The 19,682-nt window shown below is 38.4% G+C and overlaps 1 protein-coding gene across 6 annotated transcripts in view; it reads right to left on the bottom strand.

Annotated features, from left to right (window-relative positions):
• Unc5d (unc-5 netrin receptor D) overlaps window positions 1-19,682 on the bottom strand; it is a 510,504-nt gene that overhangs the window by 367,520 nt on the left and 123,302 nt on the right. The window lies entirely within an intron of this gene.

Below are 19,682 nucleotides of genomic sequence, written 5' to 3'. Positions count from 1 at the left end.
AAGGTTTTGGGTCTACAAGTGGGCAGGAAGTGAGGGACCACCACAAAGTATCCCAGAGTGATGTGTTATGATTCAATCACTGAGTATCAAAGAGAGAAGCTCAAAGTCAGCAAAGAGCCCAGAAGACTTGTAATGTTTTAATATGAAGAGCATAAAAAATAAACCCCTAAATGCAAAAGAAAAAAGTGTGAATATAACTGAAATGGACCCCTTTCTTGGGAGGAAGATTGTGGGCTCAAAGGCCATTGAGAAATTCAGAAGAACACATTTTAAAAGCCCACATACAGCAGCTTTGCTCAGGTTTTCAGAAAGTGACCTAGGATGTCACAGGGTCCCAGTTGTATGCACATATATAATAGGCTTCCTATGCTTCACCCAGAGAAGGCTCTAATACCTACCATCACTGTTCTGTGTAAACACAGAGAAACCAGAGGAACAAGGGCTGATGAATCAAAGGAATTCATGCTGGTCCTGCAGTCTGGTGGCCAGTTCTTAATATATTCCCAAGTTGCTCAGTAGGAAGCTTGGGTCAGCAGACTGGAAAGTGGCATGGTGAGCTTTCCCTCTGAGCCGCAATTACAGAGACAACTCTGCTTTAATAACCACAAAACTGGGACCTGCAGAGACACAGTACTCACTCTGCCCTTGTGCCACCTGCTGTGCCCTACTGGAAGCCTTGCTCAGCCATTGCTGGGCTTCTGGAAGGTAACTTACAAATGCAGATCTGAGGCTTGTGCTTTCACAGCACAGAACATACACAGATACTCCTGCCATTAAGTCTCATAGCTATAATGCAGGCAAGGGGCAGCACATCCAGAATCATGTGGCATGCTTGAAGTGCTTTTGTGATGAAGGCCTGCAGTGTTCCATAGAGCCACACAAAGAAATGTTGGGCATCAGGATGCTATGATCATCTGAACACAAGACAGTGATGTGCTACCTACAGAGGTAGTGGAAATACCACAGATGCAACATAAACACAAAATAAATGCATGAGAAAAAGTAAAATCAAAGAGCAACCAAAGATTAACCAGGGCAAATCAAAAAGAAGTGATACCCAGTATAAGCTGGCCAAGGACATGGGTCTGAGAAGGTAAGATATGAAATTGTACACAGAGGATGGTTTTGTGGACCAAAGGTTAGTGGGAGGGTCTATCCTCTTCATTAAATCCAGTAGGTCTTCTATAGGCTCTGCAGTCAAAGTTGAAAACAACGGTGGGTGAACAGTATTCAAAGAAAAGAATGCATCTGTATTGAACATGTAGATGCTTTTTACTGTGTCATTATTCCACACACAATACAGCATTACAACTATAAATGGCATTTGCACTGCTCTATGTTTGTGCATCACAGTGAGTTGAAGTGGGTGTATGCAAATGTTATACTGTATCTGTACTAGGGACTGGAGCATTGCAGATTTTTGTCTCAAACCAATTCTCTAATGGAAAGGGTACTTCAGGATCTATATTTTATTCTGTAGGAATACTGTCCATCCCATTATTGAAATTATAAGCTAGGATTTTAGGTAAATGTCTTTCAGGAGTTGCTTATAACCCATGCATGCCCCTCTCCATTTCTGATGTTGATGTTCACATGCTGACATGTGTGAAGAAATGCAATGCACCAGTTTGAATCTGATGTGATGCAGTTTCCTAAAAGAGGTATCATTCAGTATGCTTACCTTATCCACTAAAGAGCTCTAGGAGAGCATATTTTATTTCTTTTTATTATTTATTGCTTTTTCAGGACAGGATTTCTTTGTATAACAGCACTGGTTGTCCTGAAACTCACTCTGTAGACCAGGCTGGCCTCGAACTCAGAGATCCACTTGCTTCTGACTCCTGAGTACTAGGGTTAAAGGCATGTGCCACAACCGCCCAGCTTTATTTCCTTTTCATAACCTCAATTTTACTTTAGATAGAAAATGGCAAACTACTGTGTGTGATTAAAAATGTACAATGACACAATTTTGCAGTACAGTGAGATCCAGAGTATAATTGGCCCAAACCATCTTCTTGAAACATCTCAGATTTCTTCCATGAATCAGGAAGTAGGAAAGTACAAGGAGGTGCTTTGATTAGACCTGGAGTTGTACTTATAAAGGCAAATCTAAAAATGAGCTGCATTTGGTACTTAACATATTGCCTTGGGCTCCTGCTCTACAGGGATTAAAAATATAACTATTCTCTTCAAAACCACAAATGAACTAATGGAACAAGTCCAATTGCCCAGCAATTCCTCTACAGCTTTAGGAACTGCAGACACCACAAAATTCAGCTGAATCAATAGTTTGGATTACAAAAGAAAATTCTCAATGACCTTTATTTATTCTATTGCTTTCTCTAAAATGTTGGTGATTTCCACCAAATAGAATGTGACTTTTAAAATTAAATATGGATTGTAAAGTCAATGTCATTCATCTTATTTGTTGCTATTGTTGTGATATGAGGATCAGTCTGTCATCATTTTATGTCATTCATGTTTAATTTTGGTATATATGTCTTCTGCTTTGTTAGCTAATGTATTAACCACTTTTGATTTCCACTTGTGAATTTTGTCATGATGGTTCTCCAACACCCTATTTCTGCCACAGAACCAGCAGGTGTGACAATTATAAGGTGTGCAACATTATAAGTTATATATTTTATTGTCCACATAATTATCCTAGATCTTTTAACAGAGTATTGCTAACAAAAAATTTGACTTCAAATACTTTGTGATTCTTATGTACAAAGACTTGTATAGAGAACAAACCTCCAAAGCATTTCCCCTCACTTCTCCATGGGGAAAGTATTAAATGAACCAGATATAGGGTTTAATTTTTCAAGTCCTGATTATAGTTTAAATATTTCCCCTTTAAAACCATCTCATTAAGTTCAACTTTATATTACCAACTATAGTAAGCTAATCTGAAAACAATTATTAGAAATCACCATTTTCACTATGCCTGACTGGAAGTAACAGCTATAAGTAACTGGAGATGAAGTTTGTCATAATGTGTGCAAGACCTTCCATGCTATCTCTAGTACAATCCAAGAAACAATAACTACAAAAGTAAATAAAAAGAGAAAGTGTTGTCAACTTATAAGCCATGTTTTCATTTTCTTGGGAGATTCAGGTATGTGAGAAAATAGATCTGCCAGTTAATATATTTGCTTTTATTTTAGTATATGGGTATTTTGACTGCATGTATTTCTGTGAACCAATTGCATGCCTATGCCCATAGAGGCTCAAAGAAGGTATTGGATTCCATGGACCTGGAGTTAACAGATGGTTGTGAGCTGCAATATGGAGTTGGGAATTGAACTATGGTACTCTGGAAAAGAAGCCAGTGCTACTAACAGCTAAGTCATCTTTCCAGCCTTTTAAAATTTATAGCCTTCTTCATTAAAACCAAGTATTTGGGTTGGCAATTCAGGCTAGTACCAGAAATGCTGTCAATCCACTAGGCTCTACTAGGTTTGATTCCCATCACTTGGGGATGACTGAGACTCAAAACTCTCAGTCAAAACTTAAGCTTTTAATTGTTGCCTATTACACAACCTCTGTAATGCCTTTTGTTTTGTAAAAGTTGGTAGTTAAAAAAATATCACAAGTTGAGCTAGATGGACTGATAGATCACTTGACCTGGGTTTGGTTTCCAGTACCTGCATGGCACATCACGGTTATCTAAAACTTCCAAGGCCTCCTTCTGACCTTCATTGGCTTTAGGCATGTATACGGTACACATAACATATATGCAGGCAAAATAATCATACATAGAAAATGAAAATAAATATGAAGATTTTTAAATTGCCATCAATTCAGCTTCAGTCCTGTGGGGTCTGAATGAGACCCACATAAACATCTGCAGCTCTTCAAGAAAGGGGGGAAAGGCTAAGCATAAACAAAACAACAATATAGTGTATCACTCTGAGACAGAAACAAATAAACATTTAGAGCCATAGTGACAGTTAACATGGTTAACAAAATGTTAAATCCTAAACGCCTCCATTAATTTGGGTTCTATGAGCCAAACCCAGACCAACACAAAGAACCCCTTCTTTGCAAACAAAGACTGAACATTCTCTAATGTGGATACCACATCCAAACAATACCTCTGAAGACAATTTCTTATATTAATTTTCCATCCTTTTGCAAATATGTTTTGTAAAAACATTTTCCATTTTCTTTCTTTCACCTTCATCTAACAAGTACAACTTTAGGTGTCCAACATCACATCAACATCATTGGGCTGGGCACCCCAGATAAACTCTATTAGACAACATGTACTTTCTGTCATCACTGAAGTATATTATGTCTGGCATTAAATGGCTAAGGACCATTTCTGGCAAAAGCAAAGCCAAGATACAATGGTAATCTCTCCAATTGAAATGCGGTATCATCAATACACACATTTAGGATGCACATAAAACTACTAGGATGTCACCCCTAAGCCCACCTGACTCTCAGCAAAGCTACTGCTATTTTTTAAGCAAATAAATCTTTTTTAAAGCTCTTTAAACTCATACATTCCCTTAGCCACTTATATATCTCCATGAAACAAAATGATTCCAACCCACTTCAGAAAAAATATTAATCATAATTAATCATATAAAATGTGATGATAAGTTTATGAACCTGAATTTTGAGGTATCTGTAAGGCTTGAACTTTCAAATTAGGAACAACCACACACAGCTGACTCTAGTACTTGTCTCAGTTCCCTGTGCCTTTCCAGTGAAATCAATCCTAAGTGCATTGCTGACATCAAAATGACAATATCATTTGCCTTAACAAGAGACTCCTTGGATGCATGAACTGTCTGCATTATTGCACCAGAGACAGTAATTAAACCTTCACCAGTTCATGCACATGTCCCAGTGCACAAGCACTCAGGCTATTATGTGATGCTTATTAGCTTTTCTCTGTGTTAAGAGAATAGGCCTGGCAGGGGAAGGATGAATAAGTCTTGTTTTATTGCTACAGGTATTTCAAAATGAATCTCTACTGTATGTGGCATGGGTAACTTCTCCCGGGGTGTCTGAAATCATTCAGTAAGCACCACATGGTGCAGTAATGTCACCCTGCAGTGGGGCACCAATAACTCACCATCTGTTTCACTTCATATTTGTTTAAAAAGCTAAACTGTATTGATACGTGGCACTATCACTCAATGTTCTTCCATCAGGATCGGCTGTGCACTGGTGTATTTATTCTATTTTACATGTGAAGGTCACTGAAGAAAGAAGGAGGGTTATCATATTCAACTTAGTGTGTAGGAATGGAGTCAAGTGGGCACCAGAAACAATTCTATTTACATGAACTGTAAATCAAACAAGGCCCATCCCAGGACAAACTAGGCTTGTAGCACTGATTAGGTTGGCCAATGGGGCCAGCATTCAAACAACTAAGAATCATTTGACCCATGAAGAAACTGAGGTTGCATTCTTTTTTTTATTATGATTTTTATTTTGAGATAGGCTTCAATATATAGCACAGAACTTACTTAGTATCAAGAACTTACTATGAAGCCCAAACAGGATTTTCTCAAACATACTATCTTCCTGCCTCTGACGCTTTAGTTGTAGGATCACAGGCATGCACAATGATGCTTCACTCATGTTTCTACTCTTAAGCTTCAACGTAAGATAGGAAGGAATAATTCATGGTATATAAACCAACTGTATTGTTATCCCAGATATTGTAAAATCCAGATATTTAATCTAGTATCAGAGTACCAAAAATCAAGATGAGGCAAATCTGTAAATCTTGCCAGGTCATTACCAAATGATGAGGATGGGAGATAAAAATGAAATAAAATAGTTAGCCTGGGTTCAAAGCTAATATTCAATATCCAAAGAGATGATAAAATTAGAATGCCATAACTCTATCACAAACAGAAAACTCTTCTATATTCATACACATTTTTAAAGAATGGCAACATTTAGATTTTCATTAAGAAAGAATGTATATTGTCTTTAACTCTAAATATCCTGCTTTGGGAATATAAATATACAAAATAAATGAAGCTAGGAAGACTAAAAACAACAAAATAAATACCTGTAGGAAGATTATGATATAAGACACCACAAATCAACCGGGTTGGGGTGGAGCAGAATAAAGACCTAGACCAATAGTTCTTCCAAACAAACTTCCATAGTGATGACAGCTGAGCATGCATAATCACAGAGCACAAATCAAATTTCTCTTACCAAACTCTGAATAACAGACCTCCATCAATATCACTGTCTCCCACAGCAGGTGTTGACTAGACAAAGACTTGACTTTGATCCAGAAGCTTTGATGAGTTTTATGTCTTCAACAACCCCTTCACCACCTCTGAATGTTTGAAAAGCATCATGTCAGCCCAACATATGCCAAAATACAGATTATCATGAGGTGCTAGCAATGTAATGCTTAATAAGTCTCAGTAGGAAGTGTTAACACTGTTTTACTGATCTAGGTTACCAGGTGCTGAAGTGATGAAGACAGTCATGCCATGGTAAGACAGCAGGAAGCAGAAATAAGAAACCATATTCATTGCAATGCACCCTATCCTACACTTGAAAAATTAAAAAATGAACTTTGCCCAAAATGTTTGGACAAGTGCTTTATAAGTACTTCCACAAAACCCAGTCCTAAGTTTCTTTGGGCAGGGCCAGAGAGGCTATTTTAACAATTGGTAACCTCATTTATCCTATCTGTTCCAGGAATACAGTGCTACCATCATGCTAGAACCATGATCCCTTGTACTGTGACTAAACGTTGGAACTTGTTCACATTAGCAGCAGGCTGGGTCTGGTGCCATACGCAGCTGCCATGTGCACTGCATTTCCATAGCTAAAAGTTACTTTCATTACTTGATTCCATTTTTTCTAACTAACAGGAAATAAAAAAGCTGACAGACGGTTAAAAATATATATACCACTCTAAACAGCACAAATAAATACAAGTGAACCATAAAAGTCTTGAAAGAATTACATTTTTTCAACAACAGTTTTAATTCTAAGCACTCAATATCCCCATTAAATCTCCTAGACACAATTACATTGACAGGGCTTTATACATTTCAAAGGAATATGACAGAAGACTTAGTTAAATGTTATATTAAAGATTCATTGTAAATTAAATATTAAAAAGTATTCAACAGATCCAAATGTGGTTCAAATCCATCTGTCACTACAAACTATTTTTTCTTTTTTTGCATTGCCATATGCTGGGCACAGCACACATGCCTTTTCTGATTTCTTATTTGGAATCCTTCCTTGGAAGTGAGTGGCCATAGTTAATACATGGCACTCATCCTGCTCTACAATAGTATCACCTCACTGACACAGTTCCCTGGATTCAAGGTATGATGACCACAGGTGTAATTTAATAAGACAAAATCATTTCCCTAAAACATATGTTAGGGTTCTTAGAAATGACATGTGGAAGTTTCCTGGATGATTTAGCCTGAAGTAGTAAGAAATATGAAGAAAAGCAGAAAGGGAAACTCATTTCTAATACTCTTCAGATTGGGGGGATATAAGGAGGGCAGAAATACAGAAGTTAAAACAGAGAAAACTGTAGCCTGAGAGGCTACAGTTTGAGAGGCTAAATTCTGTATGAGAGGCTAAATTCTCCTTATACCTCTGACATTCTGACTGATGATACAAAGGTACTATGATCAGATTGTGTCTCCAAGATTCACATTGACATTTATCTTCAAGGTCACTTTCCCATGGTACTGAGAAGATACTCAGGAAATCATTGGTATTAAAGAGTTCCTGAGAGTGAGGCCTTCATGATTGTCTCAGCATCTTTATAGGAAGAGTTAGAAAGCCCGGTGTGAGCACCTCATGTGATGAGGCATCTACCATGCACTAATGTAGCATGAAGCCCTCCCAAGACACTAAGGAGACATGAGCTTGTGAGGCCAAGAACTACTACCTAAATGAGCCAGTGTTCTTCATAAATTTCCTGGTCTTCACATCCAGTTATAGCAATGTGAAATGGACCGAGTCACAAGGAAAGCATAAGAGAATCTCTAATATAATCTTTGCCAGACAATAGTGCAGAAGACATAGGTCTTCTTGCTATAGTCTACTATAAGAAAAATAAAGAAGAAAATGTATTCAGGAAGACACAACCTATCAACATGGCAGCTTATCTTTAGGGTTGCCTCTGGAAAAGTTTTATGCAGAAAAAAATAATCCAGGAATACAAAGTAACCTCCAAAGGACATATCTGTGGGTGGACACAGCCAACTATATAAACTATACTTCCGATACTGCTACATAATGGAGACCATGGAGACATGAAATGGACTAAAGCCTTCATGGCACTAATAAGAAGCATTCACACAAGTGCTGTCAACCAACACATCCACTGGCCATCTCTGTTTCCCACCTAACAACACAATTTCTTTTGTTTTGGTCATTCCACTCAACATTGTGCAGAGGCTGAGAATGCAAAGACACTGTTATATGAAGCCCAGAGGGTTTTCAACTGCTAAGAAGCTCACACTTGCCAAGCATGGTAGCTTATATCTGCAAACCAAGAACCATGACTTCCAGGAGTTTGGCGCTACCTTGGGCTACATAATCAATACCAGGCTAGCCATGGTTAAATAACAAGACTCTGCCTCAAAGCAACCAAACAAACAAAAGAAAAAGAAGAGCTGAGAAAAAAAGAAAATGCAAGGTCATTTATATTACAGCATGCTAATACTAGCAGCAGCATTCTGAACCTCAAACTCATCAATAAAATAGGATTAAAATAGGATAAAATGTATTATCTACAATGTTATCTATGTTATAACACACATGTGTTTATCTCAGACTAACAAGATAATACAGAGTGGATAGCTTTAACAACAAAAGGTAATGTTATGGATCTGGAAGTTACTAGTTGAAGATTAGGATTCTGACCACCCCTACATACTATCCCATTAGGAATCATGAATTTAACATATAAATATCATATTGTGGGCCAAAAAGAACCTCAGTTTATTGAAATTGTAATGCATATTTTACATTATATAATAACCCATAGGTATTAATGTTGTCTTGCATGTAAGTTAAATATCTTAATTTATGTTAAATTCATATAAAATGACTTTATCTTGAATGTCACATGTGTGACATGATACCATGATTTTGAAATCTTTAGGAATTTGTCTTTAACAGAGAGCACATGCTGAAGTTCTCAACAATTAACTAAATTTATCAGAATACAATTAGAATAGTTTAAAACAAAGTGGATAAAAAATAGAAATAAATATTGCACATCTTGACACCTAGAAACTGAATGAGGTGTTCTGATAGAAATGTTCTTTTCTGCCTTTCCTCAGTATCTCTAATTGAAGAAAATAAATTTTCCAAATAATGTTTTAAATCTAAGCAATAACTGTTTTTTTTTAATTGTACCAATTTTTTGTCTCACTAGACATTTGGATTGTCACTTAATGAACATGATGTGCTGGGTTTGTTCCATGAATTGATAAAGAAATAATGGTACCTACAGACAATGAAATTTTATACAGGCATGAAGAACAATGAAGCTATAACATTTACAGGGAAAAAAATGCAGCACAGGGTGGTTATGCTAAGCAAAATAGGCCAGAGCTAGAAAAACAAATGCTATATTTTCTCTCATACACAGAATGAAATTGTGTGTGTGTGTGTGTGTGTGTGTGTGTGTGTGTGTGTGTGTGTATGCACACTTGTGTAATAAGAAGGTAAAAGGGAGACAATGAGGAGCAAGGATCTGGAGAGAGAAGAGTGTGTGGAAGAGACAGTCACAGAGCATGTGTGACATGTAAGCAAAAGGGGAACTACTTTAATACAAGAAGACCAATAAGAAAGTGGCAGAGATCGAGGCTGGATTGATGGCTCAACAGGTAATAGAGATACTTACCTTTAAGCCTGCCAACCAGAATTTGACCCCTGGAATTGATGTGGTTGAAGAGGAGAACATACTCCTGTTCTCAAGAAATACTCTGTGACATGAACACATAAAGACACACATGCAAACACATAAATAATTGTGTGTACATAAAAGCAACGTTTACAAAGAAAGAGGCAGTGGAGATGAGAGTGCAGTAGAGGTAAAGAGACAAATCAGTGAAGTATAGAGATGGAAGCTTCGAAAATGTCATTAATGAAACCTGTGCCACTTAGTTTTCAATGTCAACTTGACACAGCCTAGAGTCACCCGGGAAGGGGAAACATCAGTTGAAGAACTTGACAGATCAAACTGGCCTGTGGCTGTTTCTGTGAGGGTTGAAGCAACCAGGCCCAGCCCACTATGAGTGGAGCTATCCCTAGGTCTGTATTGCCTAAGAAAGCTACCTGGACATGAGCATGTGGGCAAGTGCATAAGCAGTATTCCTCCATGGTTTATGCTTCAGGGCTGTCCCTGACTTCCATTGGTAATTAACTGTTACCTGGAACTGAGAGTGGAAACAAAGGCTTTTCTCCCCTAAATTGCAACAGAAAGTAAACTAGAACAATACTTATCTAGTTTTGTATGCTAACTTTTAAAAGTATTTTTAAATACTTTACAAGCTCAAGGTAAGAATAAGGTAGGACTACGCCTGTGCTTGCAGACAGACTTTATGAGGAATCGGCTTGCTAATAAATTTCAAAAGGAAGGGAGGAGAAAGACCTGGAGACAGCAGAGAAACAAACGAGGCAGAGCAAGGCAGACACAAAGGGCATTGCAAATGACTTATGTAGTAGCAACCTTTTGTTCTGTCCCACTCCACATGACAGAATGATTTACTGGTTTGGCTTATTTAGTAGAACAAGCTAAAGCTAAGCCAAGCCTGTAGAGGCAAACTTCAAGTCTCCTGCAGCCCGAAGTACTGTCATCGTATATCCGCTCTTCCTGTTTTGTTTTAAGAATGTCTCTGATTAATGATAAATTTTATTTCACTTTTTACACTACCCTTTTTTATATTTCCTGTTTGCAGCTGTTACACAAACAAAAAAATAGGTGTTTTAGATTTTTCAGAGTTGTGATATGTTATCAAATGGTTCAGTTATGTTTTTCAATAATTACAAATAATCCCCCTTGGAGGAAACTGTAGAGTGCAGCATTCTCACATCTACATACTGATTCCACAAGCAAGATTGCCCATGGAGGACTAAGCTTCCTGGTTTGGTCACAGGAATATCTGAAATCCCTTTCTATTTCATCCCCTCTCTCATTCTTTCCATCCTGGATGAAATGAGAAAACTGAAATGAAGGACACACAAGTAGATCAGAGAGGAAAGAACAAGAACTGCGCAGCCCTTCTCTGTAGCAGAAGAGAGGAACAACCATGCTCTAGAAGAACAGACTTTGGGAGAAGACAGAACACTTGGCAATTCCTTTAGAAGCACTCCTCACCAAATCCTCTGGGACCTACCATGGGGAGGATGTGACAGGTTTCATCATAGCTTCTGCAAGAGCCTGCTGCGCCATCTGAAGTCAAAAGATCTGCAGGATGTTCTCACTTGGCCAAATTATAACCACTCTAGGCATGTCAAACAGCTACACATTTGAAATTATTTTATTAATCTTTTCCTACTTGGAGTTATACAAAAGAAGACTACACTACACTAATAATCTCTATTATGACATGAGCTAAGAAAATAATTTCCACTAATGTTAGGTAATTAAGCTTTTCATCAAGTTGTCTATCATATGACGAAAAATGTGCAATGAATCTTAAAAAATGATGGTAATGGTGTCTCATAGCATTTTTCCTTTCATCATTTTAACATATTACCAATTATAGTCATAGTCTTGAAATTTCTATGGTAAAAGAACCCAGATTTCTACATTGTCTAGCACCCAAAACTATTGAGTTGTTGGTAAATTGATGCACTCCACAAATGCACTTTGGGTAGTTAATACTGGGATAGTTACATGTGATGATAGACAGATAAACACAGTTTGTGCATGCCAAAACCATCACAGAATGGGTATGTGGGGGAGATAAAGAGACACATAAATTTTTGTTTTCTAAATTATACTGATAAAATAGATACAAGACAAAAGTTTAACCATTTCTGACAACTGAGAGGAAAACTTGGTAATGTACATCTTGGTTTAGACCTGAGGATTGGGCATATTTATCAAAGTAAGTGGAGGTGTGTGTGTGTGTGTGTGTGTGTGTGTGTGTGTGTGTGTGTGTGTGTGTGTTGAAGGTTAAGAAAAAGTGTGTCCAAGTGAAGTGTGAGTGCAAAATCATTGAGTGCAAAGGGAATGTGTACCTGTGTGGCTTTTGGCATCCTTATGTCTCTGGTTTAGAAAATAGTATTAAATTAATTTTATTAATTTAAAATGGAATTTAATTCCAAGTATGCCTACTGCTTGACTAAACTTCTCTAGAGCCCATGACACCACTGTTATCTTCCCCCATTCCTTCACATTCCATCCATATTCCTAAGACTTTGAAGACACAATATAAGAAAGGAATTGGATTTGATGTTTTGATTACTGCTTTGGTTTTGTTTATTATAGCTGGAGATTTAGTTCCTGTTACTACTTGATATTTTGTTTCTCTACCCCAAAACACATGTTCTTTCCTACAGTAATTATCATTGAAAACAGGTTTCCTGCATTGTCACATGATCACTCAAATCCATTTTCCTCAAAAATGTACACTCAGAACTATACCTAACAAAAGCTGTGCTCCAGCAGCGACAACTATCAACTCTACTTACCTGGAATTCTACAGAACTTCATGACATTCTTGTCCATGTTTCCCAGTGACTGGTGAATGGAGAAGTAGTACTTGTTATTCTTGGCGTGAGTTCCAAAACCTTCTGTCTCCCCCACACCAGCAATTGTAACTTGTAAGCATGCTATGCGGCACACCTATACTTTTTGCAGTGATGGGGATTAGACTACAAACTGAGATGCTGAACTGTTCACCCTCCAGGGAGAGAATTCCAGGCAGCAACAATGGTAGGGAGATTGTCAGAGGCACGTTACCTTCTCTAGCTGAATCCTTTCCTCAAAGATACCAACAGGGCCATGCACTTCTCCACTGTTTCCATGAGCCAGTTTGCTGGGATTATCTCCATGTGAGGACTTCTCTTATTCCTTCTTTTATAGCAACATAGTGTCTCATTTTGGATGGAAAACAGCCAATTCAACCCCACCCATGTAGGCACTGCACTGAATTAACTTCCATGTATTACTATTACTACCAATGCTGGCAATGCAAAATCCACTTGTGAACATTCATTTCCTATTGTAGAGAGTGAGGAAGGAGTACATAAAAATACCCTAAAGACCAGGGCGGAGCTCAGTAGTAAACCATGAGTTTAACATGTATGAGGCTCTGGGTTCTATATAAAGAATTAGAAACCTCACATCAGCCCAAGTACATTAAACTGAAACAGAGGAAGCCTGAACATGGCAATAATAAGACTGCTTTACAGCACTGAAGAAAATGATAACTGAGCAAAAATAATGAAAAGGAAGAAGCAGGGTTATAGGAGAAAAGATCTAGGAAGGAACATTTCTTTGAGTATAACTTCTTCATACATTTCTGAGTTTAGGCCTAGAGTAATGTTTGGTGTACTGGGTCATATATAATTAAAATAAGGATAGAATGATGGTCTTCAACCACTCAAAAATAAAACCACTGTATTATAAATCAACATCCTAACCACATCAAATGCAGAGGAACCTAGAAAACTGCTAGAGTTTGGCAGTCACATGCCCTCCACATGGCCTTATCAAAGTATTGGCTGCCAGCTTGTGTACCTACTGAAAGGCACTAGAGCTTTGGGAAGTAGGGTTTGGTGGATGAGAGAGGAAGAATGCCCTCACAAGTGGTATTAGGGTGCCTATCATCTTCCGTATCAACCCTGGCCACTATCAAGCTCAACAGACTCTTTCCATACATGTTTCTGCTGGGGAAAGTATGCTACCACAGGTCACAAGGCCACAGAGCAAAAGCAATCATGGACCGAAACCTCTCAAACAGAAAAAAATAAGCCTTTCCTCCCTAGGATGCATAACTCAGGTATTTTTTCTACCCTAACCTTAGAAACACTGTTACAGTTGATGGCAAAAGACAAAAAGAATTGCCTTCAAACAGCAGGCTTGCTTTCCTAAAGCTCAGCAATACCTTTTCAATTCCTTGACTGACCAAGAAAGTATGCATATAAGATAAGCCAACTTCCCTATGGAACACAGAACAGAAAAGAGAGAGATTCCCATGTGCTACAACTGAAAGAGAGGTGTTGCTATGAATTTAGAGATTCCATGGGTTTATACTGATAGAAAGTAGAACTAGACAGTGTGCACATGGGTTTCTGCCTAGGTTTGCACAAATTTATTCTAGTTTTGTTTATTAGCAGGTTCTGGAACAGTAGCAGACCAGTAGTAAGAACAAACTTAATGCCTGCCCTCTGGTTCGGGATTCTACATACTCTCAGTCTATGATAAAAGGAATGAAGACACCCTTGCAAAAATGTCCTAATTTCAAGGCCAGGGTGAGCAAAGCAGCTGGTAAGCCTGGCATGTCTGTAAAACAGAACTATATCATTTGAAAGAAAATGGATGGAACTAGAGATCATTTTAAGTTAAATGAGCCAAATTTAGAAAGGCTAATAACATGTTTTCTTACAATACAACATCTAAATTTTGAATACACATTAAAAGTAAAAGGGGACAAATTGAGGAATGAGGGAAGAGGGGATAAAGATAAGAGAAGGTGAAGGATATAGGTAGAGTCAGATTTTGTTGCAATCATGTATAAAGATGTCATGATGGAACCCATCATTTTGTGAAGATAGTGTATACTAATAACTTCTTGACAAAAGGCAGGAAAGATGATTTATTGAAGCAGAACCCCAATTAAATCCCAGATCCCCTACATTCTGGTTTAAAATGCCATTGATTAAGTCATAGCACATTAAATCTTACTTAATATCTGCAAATACCCATCAACTCCTGCCTCATTCAAACCATTATCATAATCCTCACAGGCATGCTAGCTTGGCATCCATTAAATTTATTTTCCTTCTTAAAAAATGAGCCTAAATGTGTTTCTTGTGTTAGAGGGTATATATTTTTAAAATATTTTGAAAGCAATTCAAATAAAAATTAAACTGTATAAAGTAACAGCAGTTCTGCCATGGTGTTTCAGTCATCCTGTTTTTGCCAATGTGAGTGACCAATGTGAGTAAACACAGTAGGAGTTTTAAACTGGATACTCTCAGTATCTGTAGCTTGAAGTTTTTTGTTTTTGTTTTTGTTTTTTTTTTACTTTATTTAATTATTTATTTAAACTTTTTTTTATTTGAATTAGAAACAGGATTGTTTTACATGACAATCCCAGTTCCCTTCTCCCTCCTGTCCTCCCCTACCACTGACCCCCCCAACTAAAACCCTACCTATCACTTGTCCTTTCTGCTCCCTCTGGATGGTGAGGCCTTCAATAGGGCGTCATCCGAGTCTATCATATCCTTTGGGATAGGGCCTAGGCCCACCCCAGTGTGTCTTGGCTCAGAGAGTATTCCTCTATGTGAAATGGGTTCCCAAAGACCACACCTATGCTAGGGATAAGTACTGAACTACTACAGGAGGTCCCGTAGATTTCCGAGGTTTCCACACCGAAGACCATGTTCCTGGGGTCTGGATGTTTTTTAAAGGATATATTTTTAACTTGATGTCAGCTCTTGAATACATATTCCAATGAAGACAGGGAGAGTTTTCATCTCCCACCATGTCCATATAGTCCTCCATGACCATGAAATTTGTCCTCATGAGCCAAAATTAACTGATGAAATACACATACACTTGACTTGTCCCAAGGTAATAGTGACAATTCAGACACATGGAACAGAGAAGGCAGTGTTGTTACCAAGTAACCAATGTAACCCATCCACAGAACGCTCAACAAGTCAGATCTTAGAATTCTGTAACATACTCCACAAAGAAAGGGATATGCCTAACTTCACATTCAGCCAATCAGTGGCTCTACACTGAGGTCAGGCTCCATGTCTTCAATGACTCATTCTGTGAAGTCCAGAAAAAGGTGCATAAGAGAAAAAAGTGCTGGGGCAAGTTCAGGACAGAGATTATAAGATTAAAGCACCCTATAGAACTTCTCAATATGAGTTACAAGAATTCACTAAATCAGGGAAGGCTATTCACATTTGCATGCAAAAGGAACAGGAATCAACATTGAGGTTGGGTGTTGGGATTAGGTTTATCATTTTTATGATGAAACACCACTAACCAAAGCAGCTTGGGGAGAAAAGGGTTTATTTATTTATACTTCCATATATAGTCTATCCTGGAAGGAAGTCAGAGCAGAAACCCAAACACAGCAGGAAAGTGGAGGCAGGAGCTAATGCAGAGACCATAGAGAGTGCTGTTTGCTGGGCTGACCCTTGTAGCATGTTCACCCTGCCTTCTTATTGCACCCCAGCTCTGGGGTATCCCCACCCACAATTGGCTGAGCCCTCCCACATCAACTGCTAACTAAGAAAATATACAACAGGCTTGCCTATAGCTTGATTTTATGGGGGCATTTTCTCAACCGAGGTTTTCTCTTCTCAGATGATTTTAGTCTGTGTCAAGTTGACATAAAACTAGGCAGGACAGTGGAGTGAGGATCTTAAGAAACCTTGCATTCACCTGGAAGGGAATTCTGTGACTTCAGACAAAGGCATCCAGAATATAGAGGGAGATAGTTTATAGCAGAATGACATAAAACACCCTTTAGGACAGACCATGTTCCCAATGCATCATTATTTGATCTTGCACACTAAGAATAATTTCAACCAACTCAGAGGAAAGAAGGAAGCAGTTACAAGCCAGCTAATAGACAGAGGCTCTCTGACAACCCTTACACTTGAGCTTTTACAATACCATGATAATTTATGCTCATAATTTAGATGCAATTGCATATTTTAATCACCATGTGCTATCTTTAGCAACCAAGACATTAAATTTACCAAAATTGGTCACATGCCAAGGATTCACAGTATTGTCACAAGTGACTGTCACAAAATCCAGTCTTCATAGAGACTTCAATCATGCTGTAACTGTCCACAAGTATACATACACAAGATATATGTGTAAACAGTTCTTATCATTGGTTTGGCAAGCACACGAAAGCTAGGACTTTGGAAAGGATTTTTGTCTTAAGAGATTTTAAAATCCACATACACAAATGTCAAAGAAACCACAAGGCTCAGATTTTGCTAAATGAGAATGTGTAACAAGCCAAAAATGACAGGACATGCCGGTAATCCTAACACTCAGAGACTGAGACAGGGGGCTTATACATTTGAGCTTCTTGAGCCACATAGCAAAACCATGTCTAAATAAAGAAAGAAGAAGAAGAAGAAGAGAGAGAGAGAGAGAGAGAGAGAGAGAGAGAGAGAGAGAGAGAGAGAGAGAGAGAGAATAGAGAAAGACACCTAAACAACAACAGAAACAAGCATTCACATATATGAGTCTATGGGGGTCATTCTCACTCAAACCACCATAGGGAGTATTAACTGGAACCTGGACCTTACTAATTAGGCAACGTTAGACTGGGTGACCAATGGACTTGGATCTAGCTATTTCTACCTACACAAAACTGGGGATATATAAGCAAGCACCACTAGGCTTGATATTTTACCTGGGGACCAAGGCAAGATTTTCATGTATGGGTGGCAACCACTTTATCAATTAACTCACTTTCCAGGAACCTCTTTAAGACCAAGTCTCAACAAGTTTCCCAAAGAAGCTTTGAAGGTGATCTACCAGCTTTGGCTTCCTAAGCAGCTGAGATGACAGCCCTAAGGAGTGACCGTCAGTCGGTATAGACTTTCTTGAGAGATAATACATACTGGACTGTGATGTATACAGGTGGTATAAAGGAACAGGACACTAAAATTCTGACTTAATATATGAAAGTACAGAGTCAAGAGAAAAAACTTTCTCCTTTCCTGAACCGGTTATGAAAATTGGGAGATGTTATAAGTTGTAGTATCCCTCATTCTAGAACTGCTCAGGAATTACCCTCATTTCCTAGATTAAAGGGCTATTCAGATGGTGAAAAGCAATGAAAGGAACAAAAGAAAGGAGGAGAGGCTACTTTCTGGTTAGGAAAATGCAAGTTGCAAAGGCAAACAGGTAAAATTGCTGGAGTCAAAGAATCACTAGCTAAGGTGACTATCCTAAGAACTGTCTATTCACCTAGTGATCCTCACATATTAAGGAAGCACCAACCACTGTTTGAGGGATAGTCTTGTGATACTTAACCCCAGCCCCTCTTGCTCACTTCCAGTCCAAGAAAAGAAACCAGCACACATGCCAACCCAACACAGCAATATGCAGTAACATTTTTTATGGAGGGAAGAAGATAGTGGGGAAAACATGCACTCTTGGTAGATCAAAAGGCAGATATCTTTGAAGGAACTGTTCTCCAGGATGAAACCAACAAAGTATCAAGAGTTAGAGTAAAAAGGGTAAGGAGGGCTAGCGAAAAAGGTATGAATCTGAGTTTGACTCGCAGGACTTAACACAGTTGGAGGAGAGAACTGACTCTTCCAAGTTTTCCTCTGACATCCCTAAGCATGCCTTGGCATATACATGCATGCAATGGTACACATAGTTGTATGTGTGCATATGTACACACACACACACACACACACACACACACACACACACACTAAACACAGCTGTAATTAGGGGAGAGAAGATTTATATAGGCAGTTCATTATGAACAAATGCATGAAGAAAAATGGCAATAATCTAAATTTATTATGCAAGTAAGAGTGGGGGACATAGTTGAAATAACACATGTGAAGAGGAACAAGGTCAAAGAGTCTAGTTCTGCTGGTAATGGACCCATTATTTAAAAAAAATTAGCGAGGAAATCATTTCATCAGATTTTTTTAAAATTTAGAATAGTCATTTTATCTTTAATGTAAAAAAAGAACTAGAGCAAAGATATACAAAAAGTCTAATAGGAGGCTGTGGATATACAATGCATGAACAAGTAAGTATTAAACTGGAAGTAGTAGGGGCAAGCACAGACCAAAGCTGGGTGTGCTCACAAGAGAGACCCTTTAATCATTATTCATTCATATAGGTAACATGCTTAGTGCACATCCCATTCCTGAAGATCCTTGTTCTTAGAAATTAGAGCTAGTAAAATGCAGAGCTAGCCTCAAACACTGTTGACTGGGCAGGTTTCCATGCATTGTGCCAGAATAATAAAATACCCGAGACTAGATCAGACATAAAGAGGACACATTTGTTTCTTAGCACTGCTGAGTCCAGGGCATCCAAGATTCAGGTACCATAGATAACTTCCTTGCCTGGTAATGGTCTGCTCCCCAAGCACCTAGCACAGAGATGTATGCCCCAGGCATGCTGACCATGTGTGTGGCATAGCAGGGAGAAAGTCAACTGAGATGGGTTAGTTATCTTGCAACTTAAAGTCACAATCCAGTCATCTTGATGGCTGAGTCACTTTCTGCCTCTCGGCACTGTTAGGCTGTCAGTTACTTAATGGGGGACTATTTCACAGGAAAGGCAAGAGCAGAAGTGAAGGTGAATCCTGTGGTCTTGTTAATATGCACTATATAGGCCTAATGTAAAAATAAACATGTTCTAAAATACTAAACTCTCGAGTGTGGGAGAAGTTAATGAAGCCTTAGGGAGAATTTTGTCATTTTAATTGGTGGGGGCGGAGGGACCTACA

This window comes from Cricetulus griseus (assembly GCF_003668045.3).
Source record: "Cricetulus griseus strain 17A/GY chromosome 1 unlocalized genomic scaffold, alternate assembly CriGri-PICRH-1.0 chr1_1, whole genome shotgun sequence".
Classification (NCBI taxonomy): Eukaryota; Metazoa; Chordata; class Mammalia; order Rodentia; family Cricetidae; genus Cricetulus; species Cricetulus griseus.
This window is presented reverse-complemented; position numbering and strand designations above follow the sequence as displayed.